The sequence below is a fragment of the Camellia sinensis genome, chromosome 9 (genome assembly GCF_055761805.1).
Source record: "Camellia sinensis isolate YWXY chromosome 9, ASM5576180v1, whole genome shotgun sequence".
Lineage (NCBI taxonomy): Eukaryota > Viridiplantae > Streptophyta > Magnoliopsida > Ericales > Theaceae > Camellia > Camellia sinensis.
In genome coordinates this window covers 149,555,818-149,568,071 of record NC_138969.1, presented here as the reverse complement: position 1 = coordinate 149,568,071, position 12,254 = coordinate 149,555,818, and the positions used below count along the sequence as shown (strand labels likewise).

Sequence of the window (12,254 nt, the reverse complement as noted above, 5' to 3'; positions counted from 1 at the left end):
TACCGTTAGACCCATTAAAAGCTAGATAATAAAAAAAAAAACTAAAATATCCTTATACATAAGTAATCTCATTGTGTAAAACATGAACATTTTCGTTATTTTTTTAGGAGACAAAATTCACTTTAACCTCGATGTACTATTTTCATTTTGGCATGCACTTAAAATTAAGTTAGGTGGAAAGCGATATATTTCAGTTTAGAAGCCATATAAATGTTATTTGCAAATGAGCCAAACTACGAGGAGGTAAAATGAAATTTACCTTACATAATTTAAGGATATACCTCAACGAGGGACCTTAAACCAAAGATGGGTGTGATCTTGTAGTGACTAAAGCCAGCCTCTAAGAATATCTTTTCCCATTCTTTCTCACTTCTTTCTCTTCCAGTGACCAAAACCATCATCAATATGTCAAATACAAGCTTTGTCTCAGTAATGTTATGTTCATCTCTGTCCCCATCTACCACCATGTCTATGATGATAACCTTCCCTCCATCTTCCTTGCTTGGAATAGCTTCTCTGCATCTCTTCAGTATCTTTACGCAGTTCTCGTCACTCCAATTGTGCAAAACACACTGCCATTTTCAAGTCCAAAAACACATTCAAGTTTAATTGATTATCTTAAAGTTTACTTTGCTTATTATATGAACATTAATTGCTTTATAGAATACTTCTCAGAATAATTCAGCGACAAATACTTGAAAACTGTTTTTCTAGTATCAATTGTCAGTACCGAGGAATTGGATAAAATGGCCCAAATAATGAATCAGAGCACATGCAGCCATCTCCTTGACTTATGGTTTCCTTGTGTTTCCTTAATGAAAGAAATAATGGGAGAAAAATGATAATTTGCTACAATTCTCCTAAATTGTACACATTTTTGGTGTTAATAGGAGTGGAAAATTAAAGTTCTTTGACGTATATAACCTTTTCAGATAGTTTTATTGTTAAGTATATTTGTGATTTCGTCAATCAGTATGTTCGTTCAACAAATAAATAACAGTTCTATAGATCAATATGTAGGATCTGGGATCATCAAAAATGATTTCTCTTTAGAATTCGGCTATTTGATCAATCTATACTGAAGCAACTCAACATCAAATTAAATCCAAAATACAAAAAAATAAAAAATAAATAAAAGACAGAAATTTACTGAAATAACTTGATGAAAGAGGAATTGCCCCACATATATGATGCAAATCCTAAAATTTGCTCAATTACCAGATTCAATCACTGGAACTAAGAATTCAAAAAATTGCATACCTTGAAGAAAATGGCATCCGCGGATGGGAAAGACTGAAACATAGCGCCCCCAACATAGTTCAAGTTCTTCTCCTCTGGCAAGTTCTCAACAACATATGGAAGATCAAAAACAGTGCATTTTATACCAGGAAATGCCTCGGAAATGATCCGAGCATTGATACCGGTACCACCCCCTACATCAACCAATGAATTCAGTCCTCCAAACAGTGCCCCACAGTCTCTAACCACCAAGCTCATCATTCTTGAGTCACTGCCCATTGCTTCATTGAAAATGTTATTGCTTCATTGCTTCTAAACCAATCTCCCAAAAATGGGGTGACCAAAACCGGATCGACCATGGCTTGGACAAATGGTGACAAATTGGCCATTTCACTTTTGATGAGAAGCTTAGATGATGGAGTGAGGACATACCCTTCTCGATCTCCATGATTTGGATCAATTTTCATTGTAGCAAAAAACCCCAAGTGAATTAACAAGGACATGATTCTGTGGAGAGAATTGGTTTTTGAGGGAGGCAATTGGAGAGATGAGACTAAGTCAGGGAGAGAGATGGGTTTTTTGTGGTTGTGAATTATATCTGGTATGCCTAGCTGAACTGCACAGCTGAGTGACATGGAGTTTGCAAAACTGAATGCATGTTTGTATATGTGGGATTGAGCTTGAAACAACTCTCTTGCTCCTAATTGGCCATTGTGGAGATCCATGAAGATAGCTAAGCCGGCCTTGTAGGCCTTGCTTGGTGATGTGTAATTTGTATATGAACAGCCAGTGAATGGCCAAGAAGAAGAAGAACAGAGACTAAGAAGAAAGAGGTTTGGGATATTAATTCTCTATATCTTTATTCCACAGTTCCCAGGCTATTTATAAGCCAAAAGAGAACACTAGCTACAGGAATTAACAACTTGAAATAATAATGCAGAGGGTTGTGGCACAGAACGTGGAAGAGGTTACAACCATTTAGACCTTGTAGACCTTGCTTGGATGGATATATATGAAGAGAAATGGTGAACTTTATAGCCTTGTTTGTTTGGTAGACCAGGAGAGGATTGGGACTGGTAAGATCGTGGAATCCAACATGGGTTTCATTTCTATTTTATTTATTTATTTATTGTGTGTGTGAAAAATTTCATATCATTGCAGAATTTTAAAAATAATTATAAATTGGTGATAATTTTATTAATATTTATAATTAAAATTATAAGATTTCCTTACATATATAATAATTTTCTTAAATTAACACTGATAGGTAATTTCTCTCCCCCACCAAATTTTTTTTTTGTTCCTACATTTTTTTTTTTTTTTAAGCGATACATTGTGTTTGATTGGCTAAAATGGATAAGCTTGATAATATCATGATATTGCTACTCCGCCAATGGGAGATTAACAATTACACTCCTAAGGCCATGTTGGTTTGGGCGGACTGGATTAAATTGGATTAATATTCCATGATTAGTAGTCCTAGGACTACAAATCCCTTTGGATTGTGTATCATATCCTATGTTTGGATTGGGGTAGAATTATAAGGAAGAACTATTAGTTTAGAGTTTGGATTGAGGTAGAATTATAAGGAAGAACTATTAGTTTAGACTTTGGCTTAATCCTCAAATTTATATCTCACTCCCCTCTGTGGAATTGAATAATCCATCATATGTGAGATACCATATACGGATGGATTGTTAGTCCGTATTTCAATTGTTTAACCAAAAATCGGATTAATAATTTTGTTAGACTATTAGTCCAATCCCAAGCTCATGTTCATCCAAACAAACATTGCCTAATAGTATTCCTAATCCTATAGCCATGAGATTAGTCATATCACATCATTTAATGGTAAAAAATAATTATTCTCCTCTTATCACATATATATCATATCAAAATTAAGTATAGTACAACTACTCTCACAATATATATATCATCATCTATTTTACATGTTACTAGTCCCAACCTTAACCTAATCGTGTTATTAATCCCAAGCAATGTCAAGATATTTAGTCCGCCAATCAAACATTTCCTATGAGTAATGATATACAATTGAAGATTTGTACATAATTTTTATATAAAATGATAAAAGCGTTTGCAGTCCTTTCATTTTTAATCCCAAGTAATAAAAAATTTAAATGTAAAACAAAGACCAATTATAATAATGTATTTTTGGTGATGGTGGTGATCCATGAAGCCTCCAACACTGACTCTTTTACCGATGACTAATGGTACGGGAGTGCAAAAAAGTAGGACCATAAAAAATATTTGAAATTTTATCTTGAAAAGTAATGTATAGTCTAAATTTAATTTTATATAATGAGATTTATATTTAAAATAAATTTGAATTATATATTGTCTTTTTTGAGTATTTTTGTAAATATATATACATTTTTTGTTTTTGGGTTCGTACCATTATTGTAAGGGAGTGTTTAACAAGAATAAATTGTAGCCTGCATATGAAGACAAGTGATATTGGGGCCTTTTGGGAAGTAAAAGAAAAAGTTAATTTTTAGCTTTTTATTCATTTTAGGTCACATTTTCTCTTACATTTTTTATCCACAAAAAGGCAAAATAGATTAAAAAAATCAAAAAGTCAACTTTTTACTAACTTCTCAAAATACCAAATTATCACAAGTAAGGATCCCCTCCTTAACTCCCCTACTTAACTTCCTACTCATTACAAGAAAAAGCAGAATTAACGACTAAAAATAGAATTTTCGTCGCTGAAAGTAGCAAAATTGCCGACTGAAATGGAATTAGTAGCCAAAAGTGAAGACTTTTGGCGACTAAAACAGTTTCGTAGCCAAATGTATAGTTATTGGCGACTAAAAATCAGTTTAGTCGCCGATTATATGGGTTTTAGCGACTAGGTCTAATTTTGAGTACACTTCAGTTTACAAATACTATATACAGGGTTGGTTTCGACTCTTTTGAGACTCAAAGTGGACTTTTAACATGGGGCTTTCATACATGTGTTTTTTTTTAAATAATTATTTGTCTAATTTTTTTTGGGTATTTGACAATACTCGTAAAAATGTTACTTCCAATATATATACTTCCTCCGTCCTAATTTATTTATCCATTACAGAAAATCCAACTTATTAAGAAGACAAGCAATTATTACATTTTAATTCAAATTTTAAAATATATTACCCACCATTGCCCGTTTGTTTGATTTTTAAAATGTATTTATTATAATGATTTATAGGGGCAATTTTGGAAATCTAACAAAATGTAGTATCCCAAAATAGAAAGTGAACAAACACTTTGGGACAAACTAAAATGGAAAAGTGGACCAATAAAATGAGATGGAGGGAGTATATATTAAAATTCACTTAAATATATATTGTAGTTTACAGTAAGAAAAATGACTAAAATTATATCACCTCGAAATAAATGACATCTACCCACATCATAACAATGCTATCATATGCATTGATCAACCATTTCATTTTTTATTTTTTTTTATCAACAACAAAAGCTTTATTGATAAATAAGAAAAGGAATTGAGGATGAGGCATCCTCTTACAAAAGGACAAAGAGAAAACAAAACAAAACAAAATTGAAAACCCCCAAACAACCATTTCATATTTTCTATTCATTATATCTGTGATCATTAAAAAGATGGCATATGCACAATACATTCATAAATCCAAGATTTTGAATCTATAGCATATGACATGGATACAATAGTAGAAAAAAAATTAAAATCAAATAAAGAAATGCCCTAATGGTTTACAACTTTCCAAGATGATACTTGGTTACAACAAGATGAGTTTAAACTCGATACAGATGAAACCCGAGGGTTAAACAAAAACTTTAACAACAAGAAACAAAAAGGAAGCCTTAAGTTCTGGTTCCTCCCCAGCTATGTCCTTGGCGGTGGCATATCATCAACACCTGAAAGTTGTTTTCCACATAGAGTGAGCCAAAGCCCAGTAGGAATACTCCAGCATAGTATATGAATCTTAACAAAATCATAAAGTGAATGCACATGCATGCTCTTTATCAAACATTGTAATGCCCTAAAGTAATTAACAATAGTATTCTCTCACAATAATTACCTATTAACAATACATTTTAGAAAATGATATCTTTACATTCATAAAATCCAGTTTTACAAAAGATGGTACATGCAATTATACATTCATAAGCCCTAATCCTGAATCTATAGCATGTGTTATAAACAAAAGATATGAAATAAGAATTAAACGGATAAATTAATGACTTAATGACTACAACTTTCTAAGTCGATGCTTGGTTACAACAAAAGTAAGTTTGAAACTCAATACAAATAAGGCCCTTGGTTTGTACAAAAATAATTACAACAATAACAAAAGAAGCTCTTGGCTTCAAGTGCTCCCAAGCTATGGCTTTGGCAAGAGCATATCATCAGCACTTGAAAATAGTTTTTCACATAGGATGAGCCAAAGTCCAATAGATAAACTCTATTACAATGTATGAATCTTGACAAAGTTATAAAGTGAATACATATGCAATGCTCGTGCCAAAACATTTTATATCTCTTTCCAAAAAACATGCAATGTTAGGTTTATATCACAATTCATGAAATCATTCCCTTTACAATAGAAAATAAGGCAGTGGATACAATACTGAGAATCTCTAGGATGTGTCTGCAAGTAGGGTACAAGCATTACAAATTGCCATTTTTACTGGTATTAACTAGAAGGCTTGGCACCTATCTGCGCAGGTTTTTAGACTTTCACCAAGGACACACAGGTCAACATAATATTACAACTACATTCCTATCCAAATTCACCAAGGTATTCACAATTTTTTCTTAAAACAATAAACATATTCAATGTGTTAAATATGTTACAATGCTCGATGCAAATAGATGAGAAATTAGTTTCAATTCACCTAATTCTTATGCAATTTCTACAACAATCATAACTATCCTCCACCGATAGCCCAAAACAAATACTCTAAACAGATAGATAAGTTCCAATAAAGATATACTTTGCAAACTATCAAGATGAGAGTGATAATGCATATCCAACTCCGCTATCACCATCATCATCATTCTAATTCCATAAAAGCCACGTCATTTCCATTTCTTCTTTACAAAATCAAATATTTACATTTTAGGACAGAATCTCATTTTCTTTATAAATCAATTTCAATGATAAAAATACATCATTTTATCACAACTCAACCGCATTTACAATTCCATAACTATTTTCAAAAACCCATTTGAAAACCCCTCTTTTGATTTTAAAACCAAAATCCTAGATTTTTATCAAAATCCTCAAATCCCATGATTTCTTTGAGAAAACAAATAACTAAGTTAAAAACCATACTAAAGTGTGGAGAAATCCCAACCTCAAAGCTAGAAGACGAGAAAGAAAGTGAAGAAACCTCGACAAAGTTGAAAACTAACTTTGCCCCGATTAGAATGAAGCTCTAAGTGAGCTCTACATTTTTAACAAATGGACTAGGGTATAGAGATCAATAAATTGAGAGTATTTGGAGATTGAAGATAAGTTTTAGAGAGAGAAGGTCTAGATTTAGGGTTTTGAAATGTTTAGATAGAGAGAGAAAGATCTAAAAAGTGACTCAAAAAGTGACTTTTACGGACTGATATACACGCAGACCGTTCGAGCTACTAAAACACCGCTTGAGCAACTAGACACAAAAAGAGAGACCGCTAGAGCGAACAAAATACTACTTGAGCGAAAGTCATCACCCTCCTAATACTTTTGCAGACCTGCAAAAGTACTAGAAGTTCTCAAAGTACGCTCGAGAACAAGAAAGTTTGCTCGAACGAACAAGCCAAAATCTAGACAGTAACAGTTTTGAAAAACTAACTCCCAACTTGTTTCAAACACAATCAAGACACTCCAATAACCAATCTCAACAAGAAATAAGATGAATGAAGACATGAATAACCATCAAGACAAGAAATCCCAGATACAAAACAATAAACGGGTCAGATTCAAACCAGGATTGCTATAAACATCGCTCGTTTTCCAACTTAAAACAATGCAATGCCAGGTTATATGTCAATTCATGAAAACAATCCTTTTAATACAGAAAACAAGGCAGTAGATACAAAACACTGGGAATCTTTAGGTACGTGTCTACCAATAGGCTATTCAAGCACTACCAAAGCTATTTTACCTGTACTAACCGGAAGAATCAGTACCTAACTGCGCAGGTTTCTAAACTTTCACCAAGGACACATAGGCCAACATCATTACCACAACCACGTCCCCTAACCAGATTCACCAAGGTATTCAAAAATTTTTCTTAAAAACTGATACATTTATAATGTTCAATGTATAATGATGCACATTACACAATGGATGAGAAATCAATTTCAATTCAACCTAATTCTTATGCAATGTCTACAACAATCAAGATTATCCTTCACCGATAGCCCAAAACAGATATCTCTATACAATAGATAATTTCAAAGCAAAAGATATATTTTCATCAATCACAATGGGAGTGATATTACATATCCAACTTCACCATTTTCATCAACATACCCATTATTCCAATTCTCCAATATCCAGCATCATTTTTCATTTTCTCTTTCAAATTCCAAATACCAAAAAATTAGGGCAAAACCCCATTTTCTTTCAAAATCAATTTGAAGAAAAATATTTCCATCATTATCACACAATTTCTCCATAACTATACTTCCACAACCATCATCAAGAATCAATTTGAAAAACCCCTCTTCTGATTTAAAAACCAAACCCTAGGTTCACCAAAAATTCCCAAATAAATAACTCCTAAAAAAAAGAAGCAAATAACTAGGTCAAAAATCATAGAAAAAGTTAAAAAAATCCTTACCTCAAGGTAGAAGACAAGCTAGAACAATGGTTAGAACTTGACAAAGTCAAAAACACTAGATGTTCCAATTCAAACAAACCCCTCATCGTGCTCTCTCTTTTACTTCAAAAGACGAGGGTGAGGAAACTAGTGGATTGAGTGTATATGGAGTAAAAACTCAAGAACTAGAGAGCGAGAAAGTAGATCTAGGGTTTTTGAAATGTTTAGAGAGAGAGAGAGATGAAAAAGTGATTCAAAAAGTCATGTTCTCGGACTGATATACGCACAGATTGCTCAAGCGCAAGAATGTTAGCCCGAGTGACTGACACAATAAGTGATACTGCTCGAGCGACCAAAACCACTGCTCGAGTGCACAATAACCTCCTTCCACAAGTTCAAACCTGCAAGAGCTTGTTCGAGCGCAAGGACCGCTTGAGCGAAGATACCAAACACTTAGAAGTTTTACAGACTACAAAAGACCGCTCGAGCACAAGAAGGGTCGCTTGAGCGAACAGACAAATTCTTAGGCAGCAACACTTTGAAAAGCTAACTCCCAAACCTGTTTCAAACACAACTAAAACTCCTGATAGCCAGACTCAATGAGCAATAAGACGGAAAATGAGTTGAACAACAATCTAATACATGGTTTCTCGGATCCAAAAGCAACAAATGGGTCGGGTCTAAACTAGAATCGTTATAAAAATAATCTGAACTAAAGTATCAAATAAAAAGTAAACAAATTGTAAAAAAAATCACTGAAACATCATTTTTTTGGCATTTTTAGCTATAAAATTAGAAGTCTAGTTCGCATAATCCAACTTATAAGCTAAATTATTTTCGATGGATAAAATTGCTAATCTATTTAATCTCTCATTTGACACAGTTGAGTAAAGGTAAGATTTAATCAACTTTAATTTAAAAAGAGTAACTGCAAGTAGTATAATTAATCATATTTTATATATAATCCATACATTTAGAAAATAACCATTCAATAATTTCAAACAATTTACCACGTCAATAAGTTTTTTGGTTTCTTCTGAGAAAAAATAACTATATATTATTTTTAAATAACTTATCATATCAACCATCTATTAGTTTTAAATCTTAACTAAATTTTTTTAAGGCCCTTTAAATTCCAATGAGATTTTTTCTTTTATAGGTTAATATAATAATTAATAATATAATAATCTCCTTAGGAGATTTTCGACAGTGCTTTGGAGTTATTTCGGTGACTCTCCGGTGACCCTTTTTACAGTATAGATCTGCAGTTTAGAGTGTAAATCTAGACTTTTTACGTCTGAAATAGGTGTTTTGAGAGTTCTCTCCTTCAATTTCGGCATAGATTTTTAAATTTTCAACGCCCACAATGGCTCCCTCCTCTATCAAGCCTTCTCCCATACCATTATGGGTGTACTTCCTTCTTAGCACTAACTTTTGGTGGTGTTTGGAGCCTGGCGGCAGGGGTGGCGGAGTTGGACAGCAGCAACGGGGACGACGTCGATGAAGACGGTGGGCTTTCTAGACCACATCCTTGAGAAGATCGGTGGTCTTTACTAGATCGTAACTGGTTTTTTTTTTTTTTTTTTTTGTTACGGATTTATTTTGTTGTTGTTCGTTTTTCTTTGTTTTGTTGTTTGGTTGGGATGACCCGTTAGGATCTTGGGGGCGTTTGGAAAGGATTTTTTTTAGTTTTTTTTACTAAAAGACAAATTGGTTACAAAACCAAAAAAAAAAAAAAAAAAAAAATCCAAACAAAATATTACATCAAGCCCCATAATCATTTCACTTTTTTTCTCACATACATCACATTCAACCACAAAAAAAAAAACCCATCTGAACAAAAAAAAAAATTCTTCAATAATATCCTACATCTAAAAAAATCTACAAAAAAAACCCACTTCCTAAACACCCACCTTGTTTATGTATGGTGTTATTTGTTAATATAAATATTTCCCATATTCTCAAAAAATAAATTAATAAATAGAAAGCTCATTAATATGCCACGTCATTCTGATAAGAGATTTTATGGAAAAAAAATTATTTGTGCATTATTTATTTATTTTATAAATAAATAAATAGAAGGCTCATTAAAAATTATTTAGGATCTTCTTGTTTTCTTCAATAGGCAATTAATTCCTTCGCTTAGGACGTCAATATTCAAATAAGAAAATATGAGTGAGAAGGACGTGGCCAGTTGATGTAAAAAAATGAATGAACGATTTTAATATTATGCAATTAGAGTACCGCTACTCAAGTCCACTTATAAGTCCAAAACGTGAGGGTAACGAAAACGAATAAATTTTATATGAATTTCATAATTTTTTTTTAATATAAAATTGATTCAAATGTGTGGTTGTTATTTGATTGATTTAATTTTTTGTAAGGATGATATATTTAATAAAAATGTGAACAATTCAGATTATCGAAATAAGACTCAAAAGTGAGCCTAATAAGTCAAATAACACCTCTCCAGTCTTATTTGGGACTAGAAAAAGCCAGTGTCACAAGAAAAAATGAGAGGCAAAAACATGGCCAATTGATGCGAAAGAGATGATTCATTTTAATATGGGAGAGAATTACACCTCAGCCCATTCTTTTTAAAAATATTTTTAAATTAGTGGTAAAATCTATAAACATTAATAATTTAAATTATAAATTTTTTCACTAATATGCAAATATTTTCTAAATTTGCCACTGAGGTGAAATTTTTTCATTTAATATTATGTGCTAAGATTTAAAATTCTTTCTTGAGATTTTGGAAATAAACTTATAACTCAGTTTATTGATTTATTTGAGTCATATCACCTATTTACTTTTTGCATATTTTTTCGTATTAAGTCAAAAAGTCAGCTTATCTCCAAGGGGATAGTTAAAAAAAAGGCTTGATAGGCATTTTAGTCAGTGTAACTCTAATTTTGAGTTCCAATGGACTGACTATTAGGCTAGCTACTTTACCATCCTACTTTTTTGGTGGCTGCAATTGAAGAGCCCCAGAGGCTCTCCAAACAAATATGTATGTATATATCTTGGATTTTTGTATATTTATGTCTTGGATTTGGAATTTTATATATTTTACATATGTATATGTGTATATGTTCTTTCAATTTTGTTTGGAATTTTATCTTTTATATGTTCTTTCAATTTTGTTTGATGAATTACGGAATAACTTATTTTGTATTTTTTTTCTCCTCATTCTACAAGTTTTGTATCTTTGTATGGGCAAATTTATTATTATTGCAAATTTATATTAATAAAATATCAGCAATTACTATTTTTTGTTTTAAAAATTAATTAAGTTAGTTTGAATGGTTAGCTAAAATAAAGAGTGTAGTTGAAGAATATAATAACTAAAGTAATTAGGTAAAATAAAGAGTTTATTTTTTTCATACTTTAGTTAGTGAAAAGTTGAGAGTGTGGTTGGAGTTGCTTATAAGCCACTTTCCAAGTGAGGATTGTGTTTATATTATGGATTTTAGTAGAAACTTAAAAAGATAAAATATTAAATTTCAGTTTTCCTTTTCAAATTCATACTCTATCTAAATTCATAATCTAAATACGGCATAAGTTGAATCATGGATTTGGATAGAGATTTCAAAAAATAAAAAATAAAAAGAATGTGTGAAATATAATTATATTTTATTCACATTTTATATAATTTTTTGTTTTTTTTTATTATTTCCTAATCGCTATTCAAATTCATAATATAAACACAAAATAAGAGTATTGCTCGTCAAACCCATTTAACTCTAATTTGTACAAGGCTTTGTGAGCCGTCATACATCAATCTATTATGCTAAACAATAATGCTAGAGATTTCATATTTTTTACCGAAAATTTATCAAATACTAACACCCATATGAGTGATTGGGTAGATTTTTGATAATTTTTTGTGGTGTCCCTAGCATTTTTCTTTTATAAATCACCTTAGTCATTTTTGGCTTTCATTTTGGCCACATCATCATTTTTCTTTTAATAATAGTGCCATACATTGAATTAAAATTAAGGACAAAATTCAATTTGTACCCTGTGGTATTATTTAGGGGCACTTTATCTCATTGTGTTTTTTAAAATATCCAAATGCTTCCCATATGATTTTGGATTAAAGAGTACCACTAACACTGTTAACAGAAAATGCAAAAAGACATATTTACCCTCCTTGCTGTAAACAGTGTGTTTCCTCTCTCTTGTTCTATATTAATAGAACATACAAT

General features: G+C 31.7%; 1 pseudogene across 1 annotated transcript; it reads right to left on the bottom strand.

Moving 5' to 3' along the window:
* Positions 1 to 232: 232 nt before the first annotated feature.
* LOC114300475 (trans-resveratrol di-O-methyltransferase-like) lies at positions 233 to 2,142 on the bottom strand (annotated as a pseudogene). The gene is made up of 2 exons (XR_014340430.1): positions 1,261 to 2,142; positions 233 to 572 (listed from the first exon to the last, which is right to left on the bottom strand). The product of XR_014340430.1 is annotated as a trans-resveratrol di-O-methyltransferase-like (transcript).
* Between the last annotated feature and the right edge of the window lie 10,112 nt (positions 2,143 to 12,254).